Raw genomic sequence first — 25128 nt, forward strand, 5'->3', positions numbered from 1 at the left:
TAGAGGCAATAATAAAATGGTTATTATTGTATTTCCTTGTTCAAGATAATTGTCTATTGTTCATGCTATATTTGTATTAACTGAAAACCGTAATACATGTGTGAATACATAGACCACAACATGTCCCTAGTAAGCCTCTAGTTGACTAGCTCGTTGATCAATAGATGGTTATGGTTTCCTGACCATGGACATTGGATGTCATTGATAACGGGATCACATCATTAGGAGAATGATGTGATGGACAAGACCCAATCCTAAGCATAGCACAAGATCTTGTAGTTCGTTTGCTAAGAGCTTTTCTAATGTCAAGTATCATTTCCTTAGACCATGAGATTGTGCAACTCCCGGATACTGTAGGAATGCTTTGGGTGTACCAAACGTCACAACGTAACTGGGGTGGCTATAAAGGTACACTACAGGTATCTCCGAAAGTGTCTGTTGGGTTGGTACGAATCAAGACTGGGATTTGTCACTTCGTATGACGGAGAGGTATCTCTGGGCCCACTCGGTAATGCATCATCATAATGAGCTCAATGTGACTAAGTAGTTAGTCACGGGATCATGCATTACGGAACGAGTAAAGTGACTTGCCGGTAACGAGATTGAACGAGGTATTGGGATACCGACGATCGAATCTCGGGCAAGTAAAATACCGATTGACAAAGGGAATTGTATACGGGATTGATTGAATCCCCGACATCATGGTTCATTCGATGAGATCACCGTGGAACATGTGGGAGCCAACATGGGTATCCAGACCCCGCTATTGGTTATTGGCCGGAGAGTTGTCTCGGTCATGTCTGCATGGTTCCCGAACCCGTAGGGTCTACACACTTAAGGTTCGGTGACGCTAGAGTTGTTATGGGAAATAGTATGTGGTTACCAAAGGTTGTTCGGAGTCCCGGATAGGATCCCGGACGTCACGAGGAGTTCCGGAATGGTCCAGAGGTAAAGATTTATATATGGGAAGTCATCATACGGTCACCAGAAGTGTTCGGGGGTATGCCGGTATTGTACCGGGGCCACCGAAGGGGTTCCGGGGGTCCACCGGGAGGGTCCACCTGCCCCGGAGGGCCGTATGGGCTGTAGGTGGAAGGGAACCAGCCCCTAAGTGGGCTGGGCACCAACCTCCCCCTAGGGCCCATGCGCCTAGGGTTGGGGGAAACCCTGGAGGGGGCGCCCCCCTTGACTTGGGGGGCAAGCCACCCTCCCTGGCCGCCGCCCCTCCCACCAGATGGGATCTAAGGGGCCGGGGCCCCTCTCCCTTGCCCCTATATATAGTGGAGGGGTGGGAGGGCACCCGCACCCCTGGCCTGGCGCAGCCCTCTCCTCCTCCAACTCCTCCTTCTCCTCCGTAGTGCTTAGCGAAGCTCTGCCGGAGAACCACGAGCTCCATTGCCACCATGACGTCGTGCTGCTGGAGTTCTCCCTCAACTTCTCCTCTCCCCTTGCTGGATCAAGAAGGAGGAGACGTCCCCGGGCTGTACGTGTGTTGAACGCGGAGGCGCCGTCCGTTCGGCGCTAGATCGGATCTTCCGCGATTTAAATCGCTGCGAGTACGACTCCATCAACCGCGTTCTTATAACGCTTTCGCTTAGCGATCTTCAAGGGTATGAAGATGCACTCCCTCTCTCTCGTTGCTAGCATCTCCTAGATTGATCTTGGTGACACGTAGGAATATTTCGAATTATCGCTACGTTCCCCAACAACTATCACATCAAAATTTTGTGCCATCATCCTAACCGAGCTCCACCATAAGCTTTTACTTGTGTAGGTGTGAGAAACCGACAAGAATTGGTACCAACTGTGCTATTTCCTTGTTATAAATTGGAGTGATCATTGATCCATCTTCAACATCGGTCAAGGTACATTTGGTATAAGTTCTTCTCTTTCTCCAACTCACATATTTGTTGCAATGATGGATAGGCCAAGTACTTCTACCAACCCACTCTTCCTTGAGCAAGACGACGATCCGAACAACTACGTCACCAAGCTACACCTATTTGGAACGCAACGAGCCTTGCATGAAGAGCAACTAGCAATGAGCGACCGCATTGACAACCTCGCCACCGACTTGCGACTCTCCGAGCAACGTAGAAGAGACTACTTTGACAACAAGCTCGACGAACACAAGCAAGAGAACGACGCAAGAATGGACGAGATTTGTGCCTTCTTGGTCAATCGCTCTTCTACCACTTCGTCCTACTCAAGACGGAGCCGCTCAAGTCGACACTCCGACGACACCATCTCCGGCTCAAGTACCCCGACATCGAATACTCTTCGTCATGCCGCGCGTCAAGACCGTCAACGCAACTGCAATCCTCTACACGACACCGACTCTCAAGAGCATCGACATCGTCAAAACCAAGCTACATTTGCGCAAGCACAAGAACGGCAACGTCAACGCCAACAAGAACAAGAGGAGCGAGCGCGCCAACACCAAGATGCACAAGATGCCGAGGCACAACGCCAAGAACAACAACTACATGAAGCTCAAGCACTTGAGACGCAACGTGCCCTCCAAGATTTAAGTCGAGCCGTAGCCACGCGCAACTGGCAAGCTCGTGAGCAACAAGAAGCGCTTCACGATGAAGTTCAAGAAAGGATTTATCAATCATGTGTGCATCGTCAAGATCGACAAGCGCCTCGCAAGCTCGACAAGAACATCAAGTTCATCGAGAGCATGAAGACAATGGAGATCCTCCAAGACATGAGCAACATGAGGTCGATAACCCTCCTCGCCAAGAGCAACATGAGTTTGTCGATCCTCAACGACATGGGCGTCATCATCCTCGACCCCAACACAATGAAGAGCAACGATACGGCAAGCTAAAGTTCGCCATGCCCAAGTTCACCGGAAGCAATGACCCCGAAGAGTACATATCATGGGCATTGAAGGTTGCCAAAATCTTCCGCTTGCACAAGTATGAAGAAGAGAAGAAGATAGCGATGGCATCCCTTGAATTCCAAGACTACGTCCTCATTTGGTTGGAACAAGTCATTGAGCGCCGAGAGTCAAGAGGTGAAACACCCATCACTACTTGGGCGCAAATGAAGGATGTCATGAGAGCACGATTCGTGCCAAACTACTAAAACCGCGACCTCTTCAAGAAACTCCAACTCCTCAAGAAAGGAAGCAAGAGCGTTGAAGACTACTACAAGGAAATGGAGATTGCCATGATAAGAGCCAATGTCATGGAAGATGATGAACAAACTATGGCACGTTTCTTGAATGGACTCAATCATCCTATCAAGAAGAACGCCGACTTTCAACCATACTCGAACCTCATCGAGCTAGTGCACCAAGCCACCAAAGCGGAACGCGAAGTGCAAGATGACTTCAAGTACGCCAAGTTCTCATCAAAGTCCTGTGGCCTCTCCAACAATCAAGCTTCAACGACTCCAACAACTTCTACCTCAACCAAGCCATCTACAAGCAACGGCGACAACTCAAGTTACAAGAAAACTTCGACAACCTCAAGACGTCCTCCTACTACAAGCAACTTCAAGCCGAGAGCTTCATCATCATCTACCCCAACCGATGAGACCATCAAGACAAGTTCCTTCAAATGCTTCACATGCGGCGGCCGAGGCCACAAGTCCTTTGAGTGCACAAACAAGCGCACCATGATCCTCAACGACGACGGAACCTACGACTCCATGAGTGAAGGAGAAACGGAAGCTCTTGACCAAGTGGCCATGCACCGGCAAGTGAACAACGAAGATGAAGATGATCAAGTCTTTTGTGACGAAGATTCAAGCCCCGCTCTTGTTCTCTCCAAGGTCTTGACTCTTCAACATAAACAAGACGAAGACCAAAGATGCCATATCTTCCACACCAAGGCCGACATCAATGGAAGGTCCGTCAAGGTCATCATCGATGGAGGGAGTTGCCATAACCTCGCAAGTGAAGAACTATGCTCCAAGCTCCAATTGGTCAAGATGAAGCACCCACACCCCTACAAGGTGCAATGGCTAAGCGACAACGGCACCATCCAAGTCGGGCATAGAGTACAAGTTTCTTTCAAGATCGGAGCTTACGAAGACACTTTGGAGTGTGATGTCCTCCCAATGACCGTTTGCCACCTTCTTCTTGGACGACCATGGCAATATGACCGAGGTGTCATCCACAACGGGCGTACAAACCACTATAGCTTCAAGATGAAAGGAAGGGAGTATGTGCTACGACCTATGTCTCCAAGCCAAGTGATCGCCGACAAGCAAGCCACCCATCGTGGAGAGAACGGTGAGAGAGCGAACCACCAAAAAGAGAGTGAGCGCCACAAGCCAAAATTGAGTGCCTCCACGATGAGCGACAAGAAAAACTTAGTTCTATTTGCCACCAAACATGAGATGAGAGAAGTGTGTGAGAACCCATCAAGTGTCCTACACTATGTCCTATTGTGCAAGGACGAGGCACCAAAAACTAATACCTCTCACAATCTACCTTTGGTGTTATCTTCCCTATTGCAGGAATTCAAAGATGTTTGCCCCGATGAGCTACCTCCGGGTCTACCTCCACTACGAGGCATCGAACATCGCATCGACCTCATCCCTGGAGCACCTCTTCCAAACAAGGCCCATACCACGTCAATCCCGAAGAAACCAAAGAAATACAAAGGCAAGTAAAGCATCTCATAGACCATGGACATGTGCGTGAAAGTTTGAGTCCTTGTGCCGTACCGGTCATTCTTGTGCCAAAAAGAGATGGTAGCTTTCGCATGTGTTCCGATTGTAGACCTATCAATGCTATCACCGTTCGCTATAGGTACCATAACGCAAGAGAAGCGCCCCATAACATATTTTAGTGAGAAACTTTCTGGCACGCAACTCAATTACCCCATCTATGACAAATAGCTATATGCTTTAGTGCGAGTTTTTGTGAATGGGAACATTATCTCCGCCCTCATGAATTCATCATCCATACCGATCATGAAACACTTAAATACCTTAAGGGTCAAACTTAGTTGAACAAGCGTCATGCTAAGTGGAGTGAATTTATTGAGTCTTTTCCTTACGTCATCAAGTATATTAAAGGCAAGGAAAATGTTGTGGCGGATGCGCTTTCCCATATATGCATGCTTGTTACTCAACTTGAATTGAATGTCATTAGCTTTGAGCACATAAAATACTTATATGCGCATGACCCTACTTTTGCTATTCCTTATGCAAAGTGCTTGATGCATCCATCTTGGGAACGCTATTACATCAAAGATGGTTATCTTATGAGAGGTAACAAACTTTGCATCCCCGAGTCTTCTCTTCATTTGTTGCTTTTGCAAGAATCTCATGGAGGAGGACTAATGGGATATTTTGGACGCGACAAGACCCTTCCTACGCTCTCCAAGAACTATTTTTGGCCCAAGATGTTCCGCGACGTCAACCGCTTCACCAACCGATGCTCTACATGTCGCAAAGCTAAGTCTAAAGCTCAATCTCATGGCCTATATATGCCTCTTCCAATTCCGTATCAACCATGGGAAGATATTAGCATGGATTTTGTGCTTGGTTTGCCTAGAACTAGAAACGGCAAGGATTCTGTTTTTGTTGTTGTGGACCGATTCTCCAAAATGGCTCATTTCATTCCTTGCAACAAGATAGACGATGCTTCACATGTTGCCAATATCTTTTGTAGGGAAATATTGCGTCTACATGGAGTGCCAAAGATGATTGTCTCGGACCGCGACGTCAAGTTCTTGAGTTACTTTTGGAAGACCTTATGTGCCAAGCTCGGAATCAAGCTACTATTCTCCACGGCATATCATCCACAAACCGACGGCCAAACGGAGGTGACAAACCGTACGCTCTCCACTCTACTACGCGTGTTGATAAAGAAGAACATCAAGGAGTGGGAAGAGTGCCTACCCATCGCCGAGTACGCCTACAACCGTGCAAGACACTCAACAACCAGCAAGTCCCCCTTCGAGGTCGTCTATGGCTTCAATCCATTGTCACCATTGGACATTCTTCCTCTACCACTACAAGAGCGCATCAACACGGATGCGAGTGCCCGAGTGCATCACTACAAGAAATATGTCTACTTGCGACCATCACTATTGGTCGCTGAAAGGTCATTGTTTTTCGTTTGCGACCTTTTTTTGACCAAAAACAGATGGTCAAAAGCTGGCGGTCGTAAATTGAAATTAACGACCTTCTCAGGTCGTGGAAGGCAACGACCAAAACAAAAGGTCGTTGATCCTATGACCTTCTGTTTTGGTCGCTAGGTGTCTGCCCAGGCCACGTCGAATTCGACGTGGCTAGCTGACATGGCAAAATTGCGACCAAATGAAAAGGTCGTCAGCTAGAATCAGCCCGGTCCAGTTCGGTGTTTTACATGGGCCGAGCCCATTAATTCAGCCTTTTTACTTATTTTTTAGATATTAATTTTGGTCAGCTACATGGGCTTGGCCCATTAATTCGGCCTTTTTGCTTTATAAGATCTAGCCTTTTCACATTCTATATAATTTCTATTTTCGGATTTTCTTTGTTTTTTTTGTTACATTCAATTTTCAGATTATTGTAGTCAACTGGGTGCACATTGCTTGTAGTCAACATACCGATATACCAATCATCAAGTTTTAATTTTTCACAGCTTGTAGTCAACACACCGATTCAAATAACAGCCAAACTCAGTTTATTACATTATTCCACACAATCACAATATACACCATATATTATTCCACCAATCACAATATAACACTCTACATGTAAAACGCTCAACAATATAGCACTCTATAGTCAGGGGCCAGATAAGCCTACTACCATGCATGAGGCCACAACCAGCCCAATAGCATCAGCACCGTTGGAGCCCTGACCAACATCCAAGCTTTATCAAGCTCCCTGCAAATTGCATTTAGTGTCAAAGCATCAATAGATGAAGTTGCAAAATGAATATCTTAGGGGAAGCTACACTTGGCATATACACGGGCAGAGTTGGGTTTAAGTAACCAAGTCGTGTTTAAAAGAGTTAACTGAAGGAGTACAATTAGCGTGTAACCTGGAAAACATATAGCTAGTACCTATCTATCAACACATGTCATCACATAGAAGCCAAATACTATTAACTAATAATTAGTAGATAGCTACGTAATGGCTACCACAAGCAAAAGTGACAACAGAAAGAAAAGGGGGACTAGGAGGCAGTAAGGAGAAGCAATCCACAACGAAGAAATTATGCAAATAACACATTGAAAATGGAAACAGAAGAAGATTGCCTATCTGTGTGTGTGTTGTACATAGCTTATTTCTTTAGCCAATATAGCTGCAGCATTAGCACAAATGCACAAGCAACATAAAGCAGCAGTAACTACTAACTTATTGGATCAACATGAGCGGCCAGCCAGCCACCATCGGCAGCAGCATAGAAGCAGCCAACAGATAGCAAAAACAAAACTAGCACGGCAGCAGTGCGTTAGAGCATCAACAGCAACAGTGCAGCTAGAGGCCTAGAGTATCAACAGCATGCTTTGGCAAGACATGCTTGCATAAACTCATGGAAGGAAGGTGACAACATTTCAGAGTAATCCAATTCAAAATCAGAATGTGTGCTTTCTACTCAATATTAACAGGGATGTGTGTACCTCTATGCTTTGGCATCTCAATCGGAGGGGGCAAAAAATAGGCCAGCAAAGTGAAGTCATCTCTTGTTGCTTCATGCAAAGCTACAGCCAGCCAGGAAGCAGCAACACCAAGTTTCATGTGATTGCATGGTGGAACCAGCAAAATATATTGTCCTGCAGATGCATTCTTATCACCATACAATTATCACAACTAGTAATTGCAAGAAAAAGAAAGCTTAAACAAAGGTTACAGTTCGGTAACAGAAGGTTAATGACAACAGCAGCAGGTCAATAACAACAGCATCAAGTCCTGGGAATGCTTTAATTTAGTCCATTTTTTTGATCAACAACTTATCCTAAGGACGACATACTATCGAACTTTGGAAAATACAGTGTGAATATGACAGCAATAGCAGCAAGTCCTACACTAAAATGAGTGTAACGTCCACGATGCGGCTATATCTCCCACGTGTCGAGACACGACTTAGAGGCATAACCGCATAGTGGTTTTGTCGCAAGAAGGGTCATCTTCACACAATCCCATGTAATGAACAAGAATGGGATAAGGAGTTGGCTTACAATCGCCACTTCACACAATACATAATAAAACATACATCATTCAGAGATACACACATAGGTCCGATTACGGAACCAAAAGAAAAGAAGACAACCCAACTGCTAGATCCCTGATCGTCCCAACTGGGCTCCACTACTGATCAACAAGAAAAGAAACAACACAACGGACAAGATCTTCATCGAGCTCCCACTTGAGCTCAGTAGCGTCACCTGCACTGGTCTCATCGGCACCTGCAACTGTTTGGAAGTATCTGTGAGTCATGAGGACTCAGCAGTCTCACACCCGCGAGATCAAGACTATTTAAGCTTATAGGAAAGGATGGTGTAGTGAGGTGGAGTTGCATCAAGCACTAAGCATATATGGTGGCTAAACATACGCAAATAAGAGCGAGAAGAGAAGCAACGGATCGGTCGTGAAGCTAGCAATGATCAAGAAGTGATCCTGAACTCCTACTTACGTCAAACATAACCCAGAAACCGTGTTCACTTCCCGAACTCCGCCGAGAAGAGACCATCACGGCTACACACGCGGTTGATGCGTTTTAATTAAGGTCAAGTGTCAAGTTCTCTACAACCGGACATTAACAAATTCCCATCTGCCACATAACCGCGGGCACGGCTTCCGAAAGATAATACCCTACAGGGGTGTCCCAACTTAGCCCATTATAAGCTCTCACGGTCAACGAAGGATAAACCTTCTCCCGGAAAGACCCGATCAGTCTCGGAATCCCGGTTTACAAGACATTTCGACAATGGTAAAACAAGACCAGCAAAGCCGCCCGAATGTGCCGACAAATCCCGATAGGAGCTGCACATATCTCGTTCTCACGGCACACCGGATTGTCCAAGCTTCCGGTAGGCCAGCCCAGAGTTGCCCCTGGTGGCCACCGGCGACTGACAGGTTGGACCAACACTCAGAGGAGCACTGGCCCGGGGGTTTAAAATAAAGATGACCCTTGAGTCTGCAGAACCCAAGGGAAAAGGCTTAGGCAGGCAAATGGTAAAACCAAGGTTGGGCCTTGCTGGAGGAGTTTTATTCAAAGCGAACTGTTAAGGGGGTCCCATAAATCACCCAACCGTGTAAGGAACGCAAAATCAAGGAACATAACACCGGTATGACGGAAACTAGGGCGGCAAGAGTGGAACAAAACACCAGGCATAAGGCCGAGCCTTCCACCCTTTACCAAATATATAGATGCATTAATAATATAAGAGATATTGTGATATCCCAACATAAACATAATCCAACATGGAGCAATCTTCAACTTCACCTGCATCTAGCAACGCTATAAGAGGGGCTGAGCAAAAGCGGTAACTTAGCCAAACAATGGTTTGCTAGGAAGGTGACAAAGGTTAGAGGTTCATGGCAATTTGGGAGGCTTGAAGAGCAAGTGAATAGGTAACGCGGCATATCAATAGAGCGAACAACTAGCAAGCAAAGATAGAAGTGATTTCGAGGGTATGGTCATCTTGCCTGAGATCCCGCAAGGAAGAAGAACGAGTCCATGAAGAAGACAAACGGATGTAGTCGAACGAATCCTCACAACTCCGGAAAGAAACCGAAGCTAACGAGAGAAGCAACCCAGAAAGAAACAAACAACATAGTAAACAACCACCACATACACATGGCATGATGCAAAAACAAATATGATGCATGTCCGGTTTAAAGAGGCATGGCATGGCAAAGTGCAACAAACAACACTACAAATTAAGTGGAGCTCAATATGCAACGAGTTGCATATTGACGAAACACCACATTTAATTATTTAGTTCTCTCTCATTTATGTACCCAACAATATTAAATGTTATTAGCCATGGCAAGAGGTGAAGCATAATTAAACAACCTATCTAGGCAAGTTTAAATGAGGCCGGAAATAACAAACGACAATGCCGGAAAATCCCCATATGTCGATTAGCAATTTTTAATGCAAACATCAATTTAGACATTTTAAATGTTGTTATCATGATGCGGATGACAATGCAAGTTATATGCAATTTTATAAAACGTGGACACGAGCATGTTATGAAGCATTTGTTACCGCGGTGGAACGAAAAAGGGTGCCACGGCAACGAATCCGAAAATGGTGCCACGGCAACATATCGGTTCCGGTAGCTCACGGAGATACCGGCGCAAGGAGAATTGTGCGGATGTGTGAAACACGCAAGAGAATGGTGGGGTGCTCCCGGTTACCGGGTTCCCACGGTACGGCGGCATGGTAAGGAAACGAGTGACAGCGTGCGACGAACAAGTCGGGCACGGTGCAAACGCAAGCAACTCAAACAACACATGCTTTCGTTCACGGGCGCCGTTCTCGGGGTTATACCTTCGAAGCGTGCATTCGGGGCGGAACGCGTTCGTGTCGAAGGAAGTAGGTGTACACGTTTCGTAGATGAACTTGACGTAACCATGCGGTAGTCGAACTTGGCGACGGTAGTGGTACACGTTTTCGTAGATATTCGAGTCAACGGTAGCGGTACTTGGTGAATCCCGAAACAGTCTTGGCGTCTTCGCGCGTAGGGGTACTTGGCGTTTCCGTGTAGTCGGTCTTGCCGGTCCCGGTCTCGGCAACCTAGTTGTACAAGAGCATCATCGGACTTGTCGAATCCGAACTCTTCGAGGGCCGTCGTGGTACTTGGCGCTTGCGGTCTTGACAGCTCGAAGGGGGTGCTTGTCGTCCTCTGTCTTGCGGGTCGTGGTACTTGGCGTGGAGGTAACCATCGGGCTGCCGTTTGTTGGAAACGAGCTGTACCAGGGAAGATCAAAGAAGTGGCAGCAGCAACAGAGTTGGCCGAAGGGGACGGCTCAGGCAGGAGCTCCATAGCACAGCGATGAGGCCGACGGAGATGCAACAGGAGATGGGCGCGGAGGAGGCAAGAAGGCGCGGAGGCGACGGTCTGGAGAGGGAGCTGCAGCGGGGTCGCGGAGAGGCAGGAGGCGCGGCGCTTGTCGGAGGAGGGAGGCGAAGCAGCTCGGGGCAGCGGTGTGCACGGAGCGGTGACGGCCGCCGGAGACGAGGACGCGGGGTCGAGGCAGAGGCGACCGGCGGGGGACTCGGCGACGGGGACGGCTTGCGGGGGCTCCGGCGAGTGGCGCGGAGGCGAAGGCGCGACGAGCTTGAAGATGACGACGGCTGCGGCGCGGGGCGACGCTCGAGGGTGGCCGGAGCCAGGCGGCATCGCCATGGGAGCAGCTCGGTCGAGCACGAGCTCGAGACGGGAGGAGGCGCACGAGGCGCGTGCGAAGACGAAGGAAGAAGATAGAGGGCGGCCGACGACGGACTTCGCGCTGGTTGCCGGCGGCAGGAGGCGGAGCGCTGGTGCGATGCGTGTGTGCGTGTGTGTGGCGGCGCTGGGAGGACGAGAGGGAGAGGGTGAGGATCGAGCGATGGGTCTCCCTGGCGGCGCTAGGAGGTTAGACGGGCTAGGGTTAACAGAGTAGTGGCTGGGCTTTGTGAGGCAAATGGGTCTGCCTGAGTGGTGGGCTGCGGGAGGCCGCGGTGGCCTGGGCCGACTACTGTAGGGAGGCCCAGCTGGGCCGGCTGGGGTCTCTCTCTTCTCCCTCTCTCTCTAATTTCTTTTAGCAGAAAAGAACTAGAGAGAAGAAAAAGAAAGATAGGGTTAGGGAAAGAATTTGCGCATGGGGATTATTTTCCCGGAATCACAAAAATGTGCTTGATCCAGGAAAAATAGAAGTGGCCTGATTGGACGATGTAAATTCAAATGATTTAAGGGAAGTGAGGGTTGGGAAGGTCCAAAAATGTTCGGATTTAGGCGGAGCTTCGATAAAAGAGATAAGAATTTATGGCAAAAGTTTGGAGAACAAACATGAAGCAAAAGGCATGATAATTAAATTGCAAGTGTGTTATGGTGATTCCAAAGTTAATGGAATATTTTTAATATAGCTTCCTAATATTGGGAGGATATGTTCTAAAGAGAAGTCACCCTTCCCTCGATTTAAATAGATCGAAGATCCATGCAGTTTACTTGGTTGAGTTTTAAAAATTAATGACATGATGGCATGATGACATGATGCAATGCAAAAATAAAAGAGCAAGCACCAAAAGAAACACGCGGTGATCACGAAAAAAGGAAGTCATCTATAGCGTCGGTCCCGGGGCGTTACAACACTCCACCACTACAAGAGGATCTCGTCCCGAGATCTAGGACAGCACCGGAGAAAAATGGTAGAGGAAGAGGTAAGACAAATTGCTTCTTTGACAAATGAGTGAAACCAAAGAACCTTGAGAGGTTGCAAAGCTTAAAGAAATGACACGACGGAGGTGAACAAAATTTAAAACACTCCGTTCAGCAAGAGGAACAAGGACCATTACAAGAACCTTGTAGGTTGAAGGACATGAAACAAGTGCTTAACGGATCAAAAGGAATATGAAAGCACACCGGTAGAAAAGAGAAACAAGGAACACCATGTGAACCTTGAGGTTAAATGACACGATAGATATTTAAACCACTCCGGTTAAAACAAGATAGGGAAGGAATAAGAATGATATAATTTGGGCAGCACTCCGACTGTAAATGGAAGGAATTGAACATGATCTTAACAAGATGAGAGGATACTCGATGAAATTAACAACACATTGCCTCCGGTACTAATGAAAGAATGGCACAAGGGGAAAGAAAGATTTCAGACCGCACTCCGGTTGAGGAAGAAGACGAAACTTGATAAGATGAGAATACTCGAATGACAACACGACACTCCGGCTAAACGGTTAAGAAAGGAAAAATTACATGATCTTGACAAAACAAGATGATTGGTCGAAGAGGGCAACATCACAATGCCTTTGGGACGAACGAATAGAAGATAGATCGTCGGAATAAGATAACGGAGAATAAAAATGATAACTTCCACCACAATTGAATTTGGGAAGCATCCTTCCAAGAAGGTTAGAACGGAGTTATTGGAAAACCAACAACGAAAAGAACAAGCTTGTAGTGGGCTTATGGAAAACTTCTCAAAATTATGAGGTGACAACCCGCCACTAACGGAAACAAATGATTGGATTGATATCAACAAGGAGATGAAAACTTCTCTCGCCGAGAGGATAGGAGAAATTTTGGATCATTGATAGACACCATAATAGCAATATTCCTTAGGGAAGGCTTTAGGTGAAACATGACACAAGATAGATCCAACGAAGAGATTAAAGGATTGAAAAGATCTCGTGAACGAATAGAAATTGATGGTTTTAAAAATATGTCATTCCGGACAACTTGTGAATCATGAAACATGAAGGAAATTGTCAAAATTGACATAACACCATCCCAAAAGATAAGATAGAGAGAATTGCACTTCAGAATGCAAGATGAAGAATGCTTGAACTCCTCAAAACAAAACATGTGTTGAACACCATGTTTATTTAAGAGTATAGCTTGGCGGATCATAACTCCGAGAGAAATCTTGACGAACAATTGAAGAATGGAAGGAATCCTTGATGAGCCACCATGTTGATCCTCCATGAAGAACTCCGATAATAAAAGAATGATCAAACGAAAGGGAAAATTGAAAAGAACTCCGGGAGAAGCCTTGCAATGATTAGATGAAGCTTTGAAATGATATAATTGAAATAACTTGAAGCTCCGGAAAGAAAAGATGAACAACTTGGAACCGAGAATTTGATATCATGAACGAACTCCAAAAGAAAGGATTAAACACTTGGATGAAACAAGAATAAGAATTACATTACGCGTATCCTTCACCAATTTAGATTGATGACAATCAACGGATCTTGCATACTACTTATTCTCGTAGAAAGGATTAAGATAGATATTGCGCAAACTTGGGAAGGTCTTCATCGAAACACCGGTAGGATTTGGAAACAACGAATAAATTCATATGGTAACGGGGGAAAAGAAATCTTGAACGAACCACCGTAAGAATTGGAAATGAAAGTAGCAAAGGCACAATTCAACGGAAAGAATTAGAAGATGAATGAAGATACTTGACAGAATTTAGATACACGAGAACGAAGAGATCGTGAACTGATTAGAGGATATTTGAACGATGCACCGGAAGAATATGAAGATGACCGAAGAGACATCAATTTAGAATAATTGGAGAACGAAGCTGAAAAACTTAGAACGAAGAAATCTTCTGAAATGATGGCCTTCGGAGAATCAAACTGAAAAGACTCATGAATTGCTCCGGATGGGTATGAAAAGAATTCTCACAATCGAAAAACAATTATGAGAGGATGGCATAAGCTAGAACCATGAATCTTCAAGAGAACGGACCAAGATTCAAGAGAAATTCTTCTTCGGTCTTCAAATGTTGAGAATGATGATGTGAAACACCACCGAGAATTGTTGAGGCACTCCGGAACAATGGATAATGAAAATGATGAACCAACGATGAAAGAATTTAAAAGATCTTGGAGAAAGACATTTGACTGATGATAATTCATTCTTACGTCAAACTTCGAAAAGAATTTGAGAATAACTCCGGAAAGAATTAAAAGAGTCAGGTAAGATCCTGGAAAAAAAACCTGTGGGTTAGGGCCCACTCAAAAGAAACACCGTTGAATGATTACTTGAAAATGAGATTGCACCGGTTGAATTAAATGGCTTGAATAAGGTAAGACCTCGAAATAGCTTGAGTGAATTGAGAATGGAAACACGAATCTTTAGAGATATCTTCAGCACTCCGGAACAATTGAATAGCAAGCGGGGAATGATTAAGAGATATACCGGCATGAGAAAGCATTTGAAAGGAGGAAAGGGCTATAATCAACACTGTAAGCTTGAATAGAATCCACCGGAGAAGAAAAGAATGAAGAATGGTAAACTTGAAGCTTCGTGAGCATCTTCATGGAAAATCACCGGATAAGAACATTGAAAGAAAAGAATGAAGAGACTTCACGTGAATAAAATGGATACTTGGTTACGACATCTGATTCCTTGAAGGAAAAGGGTGGGAGGACGGGAAAAACAAAGTCACCTTGGGACGGATGAAACAAACACCGTTGAAAACAGTTAGAGTTGATCTTGCGGATGTTGGAATGAACGGATTCACTTGAAGAGAAGCACACCGGTTGGAAAAGAATTAACATGACGACCTCGATGATCAAGAAGGATTAGTATCCACATAGAAATATGAGAACACCGTTTAGGAAAGGTATGGAATCTACACTTGTCATTGAAGCAACTCGAATACCACAAAAAACAAAACAAAGGATTGGCTTGCAGAATAAGCCGGAACAAACATATGATAGAGATTTCGTCCGAAGTTTTCGTGGTGGGGCCCACACGGGCTCAATCGTACAGCACCATCATGTACAAGGCTGTGCACATGACATACGAAGCGTCCCCGAGTCGGCATAGCCAAGGACTCTTTAAGACACTACGAGACCACTGTAAAACCAACCGTGGAAAGGCGGACCACTAGACGTCGAACCCCAATCTCATATCATACATCTGTCGGAAAGATATCCTAAGAGCTACTTGAATTCCCACTTATAAACTCCCGAAACTTTCTGGTTATGCAATCTGGTGTTGGGGATACAGGGGACACAAAATATATCACCCAAACTAACAATACCTAGATCCAGCTGTATCCATCCGTCAACACATAACCAAGAAAACTCCGGAAATCGTTTACCTCAACCTTCGAAAAGCATCCGTTATACAAGTTATGGCAATACTCCCGAACTCCCGCCCCAGTACTGGGTGGCGTCGAGGTGATCTCACCAACAACTGCATAAAAGAGATTTCGATGTCGGCGAAACTCAGGTATTCCAGAACTGCAACGATAAAATTGTGACGACAACACCTCGGAGCTCAACTTCCCGGGACACTGCCACAACCCCTAAATGTCAGGAGGCACCAAGAACAATGTTCTCGTCACAAAACCATCGGAACGATTCCAAGATACCCGCGTGATCCTAAAAAAAAATTTAGTGAAATTTGAGGAGAGAAGAGTCAAAACTTCTACGTCAGGAGACCTCACCAGAGCGACGAAGGGACTGAGGAGTAAAAAGAATCCTACTCTCCGATATATATAATCCTAAGACTCAAAACATTTTTGTTCTAGACTCAACAACACCAGCGATTCGATCAAGCAAGGGGCTCCTAAGTCGGGATGGCTCTGATTACCAACTTGTAACGTCCACGATGCGGCTATATCTCCCACGTGTCGAGGCACGACTTAGAGGCATAACCGCATAGTGGTTTTGTCGCAAGAAGGGTCATCTTCACACAATCCCATGTAATGAACAAGAATGGGATAAGGAGTTGGCTTACAATCGCCACTTCACACAATACATAATAAAACATACATCATTCAGAGATACACACATAGGTCCGACTACGGAACCAAAAGAAAAGAAGACAACCAACTGCTAGATCCCTGATCGTCCCAACTGGGCTCCACTACTGATCAACAAGAAAAGAAACAACACAACGGACAAGATCTTCACCGAGCTCCCACTTGAGCTCAGTAGCGTCACCTGCACTGGTCTCATCGGCACCTGCAACTGTTTGGAAGTATCTGTGAGTCACGAGGACTCAGCAGTCTCACACCCGCGAGATCAAGACTATTTAAGCTTATAGGAAAGGATGGTGTAGTGAGGTGGAGCTGCAGCAAGCACTAAGCATATATGGTGGCTAAACATACGCAAATAAGAGCGAGAAGAGAAGCAACGGATCAGTCATGAAGCTAGCAATGATCAAGAAGTGATCCTGAACTCCTACTTACGTCAAACATAACCCAGAAACCGTGTTCACTTCCCGGACTCCGCCGAGAAGAGACCATCACGGCTACACACGCGGTTGATGCGTTTTAATTAAGGTCAAGTGTCAAGTTCTCTACAACCGGACATTAACAAATTCCCATCTGCCACATAACCGCGGGCACGGCTTCCGAAAGATAATACCCTGCAGGGGTGTCCCAACTTAGCCCATTATAAGCTCTCACGGTCAACGAAGGATAAACCTTCTCCCGAAAAGACCCGATCAGTCTCGGAATCCCGGTTTACAAGACATTTCGACAATGGTAAAACAAGACCAGCAAAGCCGCCCGAATGTGCCGACAAATCCCGATAGAAGCTGCACATATCTCGTTCTCAGGGCACACCGGATTGTCCAAGCTTCCGGTAGGCCAGCCCAGAGTTGCCCCTGGTGGCCACCGGCGACTGACAAGTTGGACCAACACTCAGAGGAGCACTGGCCCGGGGGTTTAAAATAAAGATGACCCTTGAGTCTGCAGAACTCAAGGAAAAAGGCTTAGGCAGGCAAATGATAAAACCAAGGTTGGGCCTTGCTGGAGGAGTTTTATTCAAAGCGAACTGTCAAGGGAGTCCCATAAATCACTCAACCGTGTAAGGAACGCAAAATCAAGGAACATAACACCGGTATGACGAAAACTATGGCGGCAAAAGTGGAACAAAACACCAGGCATAAGGCCGAGCCTTCCACCCTTTATCAAATATATAGATGCATTAATAATATAAGAGATATTGTGATATCCCAACATAAACATAATCCAACATGGAACAATCTTCAACTTCACCTGCATCTAGCAACGCTATAAGAGGGGCTGAGCAAAAGCGGTAACTTAGCCAAACAATGGTTTGCTAGGAAGGTGACAAAGGTTAGAGGTTCATGGCAATTTGGGAGGCTTGAAGAGCAAGTGAATAGGTAACGCGGCATAGCAATAGAGCGAACAACTAGCAAGCAAAGATAGAAGTGATTTCGAGGGTATGGTCATCTTGCCTGAGATCCCGCAAGAAAGAAGAACGAGTCCATGAAGAAGACAAACGGATGTAGTCGAACGAATCCTCACAACTCCGGAAAGAAACCGAAGCTAACGAGAGAAGCAACCCGGAAAGAAACAAACAACATAGTAAACAACCACCAGATACACATGGCATGATGCAAAAACAAATATGATGCATGTCCGGTTTAAAGAGGCATGGCATGGCAAAGTGCAACAAACAACACTACAAATTAAGTGGAGCTCAATATGCAACGAGTTGCATATTGACGAAACACCACATTTAATTATTTAGTTCTCTCTCATTTATGTACCCAACAATATTAAATGTTATTAGCCATGGCAAGAGGTGAAGCATAATTAAACAACCTATCTAGGCAAGTTTAAATGAGGCCGGAAATAACAAACGACAATGCCGGAAAATCCCCATATGTTGATTAGCAATTTTTAATGCAAACATCAATTTAGACATTTTAAATGTTGTTATCATGATGCGGATGACAATGCAAGTTATATGCAATTTTATAAAACGTGGACACGAGCATGTTATGAAGCATTTGTTACCGTGGTGGAACGAAAAAGGGTGCCATGGCAACGAATCCGAAAATGGTGCCACGGCAACATATCGGTTCCGGTAGCTCACGGAGATACCGGCGCAAGGAGAATTGTGCGGATGTGTGAAACACGCAAGAGAATGGTGGGGTGCTCCCGGTTACCGGGTTCCCACGGTACGGCGGCATGGTAAGGAAACGAGTGACAGCGTGCGACGAACAAGTCGGGCACGATGCAAACGCAAGCAACTCAAACAACACATGCTTTCGTTCACGGGCGCCGTTCTCGGGGTTATACCTTCGAAGCGTGCATTCGGGGCGGAACGCGTTCGTGTCGAAGGAAGTAGGTGTACACATTTCGTAGATGAACTTGACGTAACCGTGCGGTAGTCGAACTTGGCGACGGTAGTGGTACACGTTTTCGTAGATATTCGAGTCAACGGTAGCGGTACTTGGTGAATCCCGAAACGGTCTTGGCGTCTTCGCGCGTAGGGGTACTTGGCGTTTCCGTGTAGTCGGTCTTGCCGGTCCCGGTCTCGGCAACCTAGTTGTACAAGAGCATCATCGGACTTGTCGAATCCGAACTCTTCGAGGGCCGTCGTGGTACTTGGCGCTTGCGGTCTTGACAGCTCGAAGGGGGTGCTTGTCGTCCTCTGTCTTGCGGGTCGTGGTACTTGGCGTGGAGGTAACCATCGGGCTGCCGTTTGTTGGAAACGAGCTGTACCAGGGAAGATCAAAGAAGTGGCAGCAGCAACAGAGTTGGCCGAAGGGGACGGCTCAGGCAAGAGCTCCATAGCACACCGATGAGGCCGACGGAGATGCAACAGGAGATGGGCGCGGAGGAGGCAAGAAGGCGCGGAGGCGACGGTCTGGAGAGGGAGCTGCAGCGGGGTCGCGGAGAGGCAGGAGGCGCGGCGCTTGTCGGAGGAGGGAGGCGAAGCAGCTCGGGGCAGCGGTGTGCACGGAGCGGTGACGGCCGCCGGAGGCGAGGACGCGGGGTCGAGGCAGAGGCGACCGGCGGGGGACTCGGCGACGGGGACGGCTTGCGGGGGCTCCGGCGAGTGGCGCGGAGGCGAAGGCGCGACGAGCTTGAAGATGACGACGGCTGCGGCGCGGGGCGACGCTCGAGGGTGGCCGGAGCCAGGCGGCATCGCCATGGGAGCAGCTCGGTCGAGCACGAGCTCGAGACAGGAGGAGGCGCACGAGGCGCGTGCGAAGACGAAGGAAGAAGATAGAGGGCGGCCGACGACGGACTTCGCGCTGGTTGCCGGCGGCAGGAGGCGGAGCGCTGGTGCGATGCGTGTGTGCGTGTGTGTGGCGGCGCTGGGAGGACGAGAGGGAGAGGGTGAGGATCGAGCGATGGGTCTCCCTGGCGGCGCTAGGAGGTTAGACGGGCTAGGGTTAACAGAGTAGTGGCTGGGCTTTGTGAGGCAAATGGGTCTGCCTGAGTGGTGGGCTGCGGGAGGCCGCGGTGGCCTGGGCCGACTACTGTAGGGAGGCCCAGCTGGGCCGGCTGGGGTCTCTCTCTTCTCCCTCTCTCTCTAATTTCTTTTAGCAGAAAAGAACTAGAGAGAAGAAAAAGAAAGATAGGGTTAGGGAAAGAATTTGCGCATGGGGATTATTTTCCCGGAATCACAAAAATGTGCTTGATCCAGGAAAAATAGAAGTGGCCTGATTGGACGATGTAAATTCAAATGATTTAAGGGAAGTGAGGGTTGGGAAGGTCCAAAAATGTTCGGATTTAGGCGGAGCTTCGATAAAAGAGATAAGAATTTATGGCAAAAGTTTGGAGAACAAACATGAAGCAAAATGCATGATAATTAAATTGCAAGTGTGTTATGGTGATTCCAAAGTTAATGGAATATTTTTAATATAGCTTCCTAATATTGGGAGGATATGTTCTAAAGAGAAGTCACCCTTCCCTCGATTTAAATAGATCGAAGATCCATGCAGTTTACTTGGTTGAGTTTTAAAAATTAATGACATGATGGCATGATGACATGATGCAATGCAAAAATAAAAGAGCAAGCACCAAAAGAAACACGCGATGATCACGAAAAAAGGAAGTCATCTGAAGCGTCGGTCTCGGGGCGTTACAATGAGCAATCATGGTTTCTAATAATAGCAATAATCAGCAGCAAGCCCTAACTTAATAGCAACAAAGAGAAGAGAAGAGAGGAAAATGGAAGAAAAGAGAGAAGTTTCTGTTAGTGAAAAAGAATTACTCATCTTTTCAAATGAATCAAATGAGTAGCTCTACACTGGAGCTCCACCACATCCTCTCGGGTGTAGGATCTTGTAGACAGCATAGGCACCGCCAGTACCTTCAGATTTGGCAAACAAAATGGGAAATCAAGCCACTAGTTTGCACAAAGAACAGTAAACCGAAAGCAGAGCAGTAAAGCCGCAACACCTCATCAATGACGCTCCCGTCTCTGTCCACCACGAACCCAGGGTGCCGGCTACCTCCTGGCCGGCCGGAACACGCGTTCGACGATGGTGACGGCGTTGGCGCTGGATAGTATCGCCGTTGTCCCATGAGCCAGTCGTCATTGCCCAGCTCCTGCACCTCCTCCTTTGGCAGTATCGCCGCGTTCGCCAGCTCCGGTCACCGGCTCGGACCACAGGAAGAGGTCGGCAGCTGCAAGCATAACACATAAGCACAGCACATCAGAAGCCCAGATGAACAGGCAATCTATCTATCTGGAAAACAAACAAAGCATCTCAGGGTTTAAGCTAGTACTAGGATGCAACACTAGTTTTGGCTGCTTCCTCTGCAAAGTTAGCAGAATCACATAAGAGGATTAAAGCAGGTTGAATGTTGAGCAGCACATATACTAGATGAGGTACAAACTGAATACTAGACATTCTTCAAAGCAAGCTCTTGCAAAAATAAGGAAAACATGAGTAACCAGCATGCTGGTTGGTTGCTGGCCAAGTCACTAGCTCAAACTGTATGAACAAATCAGCGGATCACAGGAACCTTATCATCGTCCTCTCTCGAGCTGCCAGTCCCCATGATGATCCATGACACGCCTCAGTCGGACGGTCAAATGTACTGTGCTACACTGGGAGGTCAAATATTCCCAGCTCTAATTACAAAACTACTAAGTACTAGTTCAGGTTCAGTTCCCAGCTCTCGAGCTGCCAGGTTCAGCCAGACTGGGAGTATCAATGTTAATCAGCCAATCAACAACGCGTGCTAAAAGACAGTACAAGACTGATGATATTTTAGCAACCATTAAATAAGTGAGACTAGCAAACTTTTTCAGAAATCATAAATTAATAAGCAAGGCTAGTGACTTGGTTGTTTCCTTGGCAGAAACCGTTAATATATAAGACTCTGCTTACGGAATCTGTGTACAGAAAACACTACAAGCCTAAATTATGCTACACCTTTGGGTTGACAGCATTCTTGAACTGCTGAAGGATGTATGAGTTGGGTGTCTTTGCTGCCAGCTCTTCGGCCTTTTGGACAGCTCCTTTCATTCCCAAGAGTGCGTCGGTGAGGATCAGCTCAGCACCAAAATCCTTCAAGATGATTCTCCTCTCCATACTCATAGAGGCGGGCATTGTGAGTACAAGTTTGTAACCCTTGGCAGCAGCCATGAAGGCCAGCCCAATGCCTGTGTTGCCACTGGTTGGTTCAATCAGCACACTCTAGAAAACCATTCACATGGAAAGCAAAATATCAGCAAACCAAGATCCTAGCAATCTGAATTTAGTAAACGTAGCTCTACAAAAAGTTTGCAGAAAGTGCTTGCTATAAAACAACTTATAAGCATGAATCAAATGGCCAGGTGCAGAAGTATTATTTTTAAGATTGCAAATAAGGGGCAGCATATCATGATTCATGGAAGGCGTGGTAAGTATTTAAATAGAGAGGCTCTAGATTATAATATACTTAGTTCAGGTGTAAGGGGTTGGTGAAGGGTTGACGTAAATGCTTACGAGGCTGGACAAGTCAAACAACTAGGTGCAGGTGCAGGAGAAAACGAATAATATTGTGCAAATCAAGGCCACATAAATGAACAATAGATTCCAGTCACTGTGAAATATATATAACTATAGTAGAAATGGTCAACTGGCAACCCTGAAATTTGCATATCATCCACATAAATCATGAGGATGCAACAATACAAGCCGTATGGTGCAGGCTTCATGGCGCTAGCATCCATGTGAAACAAATGCCTAACAATAGCATATACCTCAAACCCCCGCGCATTTTAGTTCCCCGGCTAGATTCATTCAGCCATTCCGCTAGCGAAATCACCCAAAAGAGGCGCGCGCGGCTGCACTGGCCACAATGGCTGCCGGAATGGACCCATTGGCCCAATAGAGGAGACGAAGCGAGCAGGCACACCCGCCGCTCCGCTCGATCCAAGCATCCACAACCGCAAACGCAAGGCGACGTGGAACCACAATAGCAAGCAGTCACAAACGCTAGCCCTACGAGGCCCGAGAGCGCACGACCGGCGGCAACGGGGCGAGAAAGAAGGAGAACAGACGCAGCTGGGATGGATCTGCTACGGAAGTCGATGTGGACGATGAGGACGATGCTGCAGTTGAAGTCGCGGTGGATGACGGCGGGGGAGGTGTGCTCGTGGAGGAACTCCAGCGCGCGGGTGCAGTCCAGCGTGATGCCCAGCCGCGTCTGCCATGAGGGAGAGCTTGGCGGCGCCGATGGAGGCGACGCTGAGCATGGGCAGCTCCGCAGGGCTCCACTCGTAGTAGGCGCCGCCCTCGCCGCCGTAGGCCTTGGCCGGCTACCTCGGGGTCAGATCCACCACCATCGCCGCGAGCGAAAAGCAGAAGCTACGATCCAGAGGTTAGTTGGAGGTTGGAAGGGGAGCAGGAGGGAGGAGGTCGTCGATGGTGGCGGTGGGGTTTGGGTTGGGGGCGCGGCGGCGGCCGCCGCGGCGGATCGAGATCTGAGGGAGGGAGTTGGTTTGGGGCGGCGGCTGTGGGTGCGTAGGAGATCTGAGGGAGGGAGATGGAAGGGCTGTGTTAGGGTTAAGTGGGTGCGATAGTGAGGGGCGAAGACTGCCGTTGGATCCAGGACGATCGGACGGTGGTTGATACACGATCCGCGCGACATACCCAAGAACCAATTAGAACGCAACAAACAATTTGAAGACCTTGTGACCATCTACATTGGTCGTAATTGATTAAAGATGAATATTTTTACAAGAATTTCCTATTTTTCGAGTGTTAAAGATTGTTTATTAAAGGATTTACCAAATATTTGTTGCAAAATGGCACCACACCATTTTCAGAAATCATTAGACTATATTTTATGTCCAATTGGCAAACGATTGGTTGTCAAAATCTTTTCATCCACCTTTCGACAAAAAGACAAATTTCCTCTCATTTAGCTCAAAGCGGGTCAAATTTAAACTACACGTACTTGATGGACTGCTCTTTATTTTTTTCAAAAATTATTTGTAGGTACATAAGTATCTATTTAATCAGAGAAATATCAAAAGTTTCCCAAGATTCAACCACTAGCTAGGAACGGTCATGCCCGCCGTTTTGACCGCATTTTGAAACGGGCATGAAAAATTAAAAAAATTAAAAAATTGGAAAACCTTCGCATTGTGTCGTTATCTATGACCAAGTTACCAGGAAAAATAATAAACTTGTAATACGGAAATTCTTTTTAAAAAGTGTTCTCAGAAATGAGCTATCATGTGTGAAGATTTATGGCTTTCAAGCCAAATGATTAATCTTATGGCCACATTCATGGCATAGTTTGTTCAAATGATCTCATATTGTACACAATGGTGCATCTTGGAATGGTAAACAATGTTGCCTAAGGGAGTTTTCATTTTCTTTGGACGGAAAATTCATTTTCCATTTTTTGAACGCCCAAAATGAGTTTTTGGTGAAGGATCTACCATATATTTGCTGCAAACTTTGACCAAATCAATTTTATAAAATATTAGGCCATATTTAATGCACAATTGACCAAATAGTTGGGTGTCGAAAGTTTCGACCCACCTCTGGGAAAAAGACAAATTTCTGCCGATCCAGCTGGAAGCAGGTCAAGTTTGAACTGCAACTGCCTTACAGTTTGCTCTTTATTTTTTCCAAAAATCATTTGTAGGTACATAAGTATCTACTTAATCAGAGAAACATGAATTTTTTTCCAATATTCAACCACTAGCTAGGAACGGTCATGCCCGTCGTTTTGACCGCATTTTGAAACAAACATGAAAAATTAAAAAAAATTGGAAAACCTTCGCATTGTGTCATTATATGTGACCAAGTTACCAGGAAAAATAATAAACTTGTAATACAACAATTCTTTAAAAAAGTGTTCTAAAACATGAGCTATCATGTGTGAAGATTCATGGCTTTCAAGTCAAATGATCCATCTTATAGCCACATTCATGGCATAGTTTGTTAAAATGATCTCGTATTGTGCACAAGGGTGCATCTTGGAATGGAAAACAATGTTGCGTAACGAAGTTTTCATTTTCTTTGGACGAAAAATTCATTTTCCATTTTTTGAATGCCAAAATGAGTTTTTTGTGAAGGACCTACCATATATTTGTTGCAAAATTGGACCAAATCGATTTTCTAAAATATTAGGCCATATTTAATGCACAATTGACAAAATGGTTGGGTGTCAAAAGTTTTGATCCACCTCTTGTTAAAAAGACAAATTTCCGCCGATTCAGCAGGAAGCGGGTCAAATTTGAACTACAGCTACCTT

The 25128-nt window shown here is 46.2% G+C and overlaps 1 long non-coding RNA gene across 2 annotated transcripts; it reads right to left on the minus strand.

Annotated features, from left to right (window-relative positions):
* Nucleotides 1-6593: 6593 nt before the first annotated feature.
* LOC109762561 (uncharacterized) lies at nt 6594-23539 on the minus strand. Of its 2 annotated transcripts, XR_005756759.3 has the most exons (5): nt 21807-23532; nt 20824-21051; nt 17859-20734; nt 7581-7733; nt 6594-6840 (listed from the first exon to the last, which is right to left on the minus strand). It is a non-coding gene; the product is annotated as an uncharacterized lncRNA (long non-coding RNA). The 2 variants fall into 2 exon arrangements; XR_005756758.3 differs by having other exon boundaries at nt 20824-23539.
* Nucleotides 23540-25128: the final 1589 nt, after the last annotated feature.

The sequence above is a fragment of the Aegilops tauschii genome, chromosome 5, assembly GCF_002575655.3.
Source record: "Aegilops tauschii subsp. strangulata cultivar AL8/78 chromosome 5, Aet v6.0, whole genome shotgun sequence".
Lineage (NCBI taxonomy): Eukaryota > Viridiplantae > Streptophyta > Magnoliopsida > Poales > Poaceae > Aegilops > Aegilops tauschii.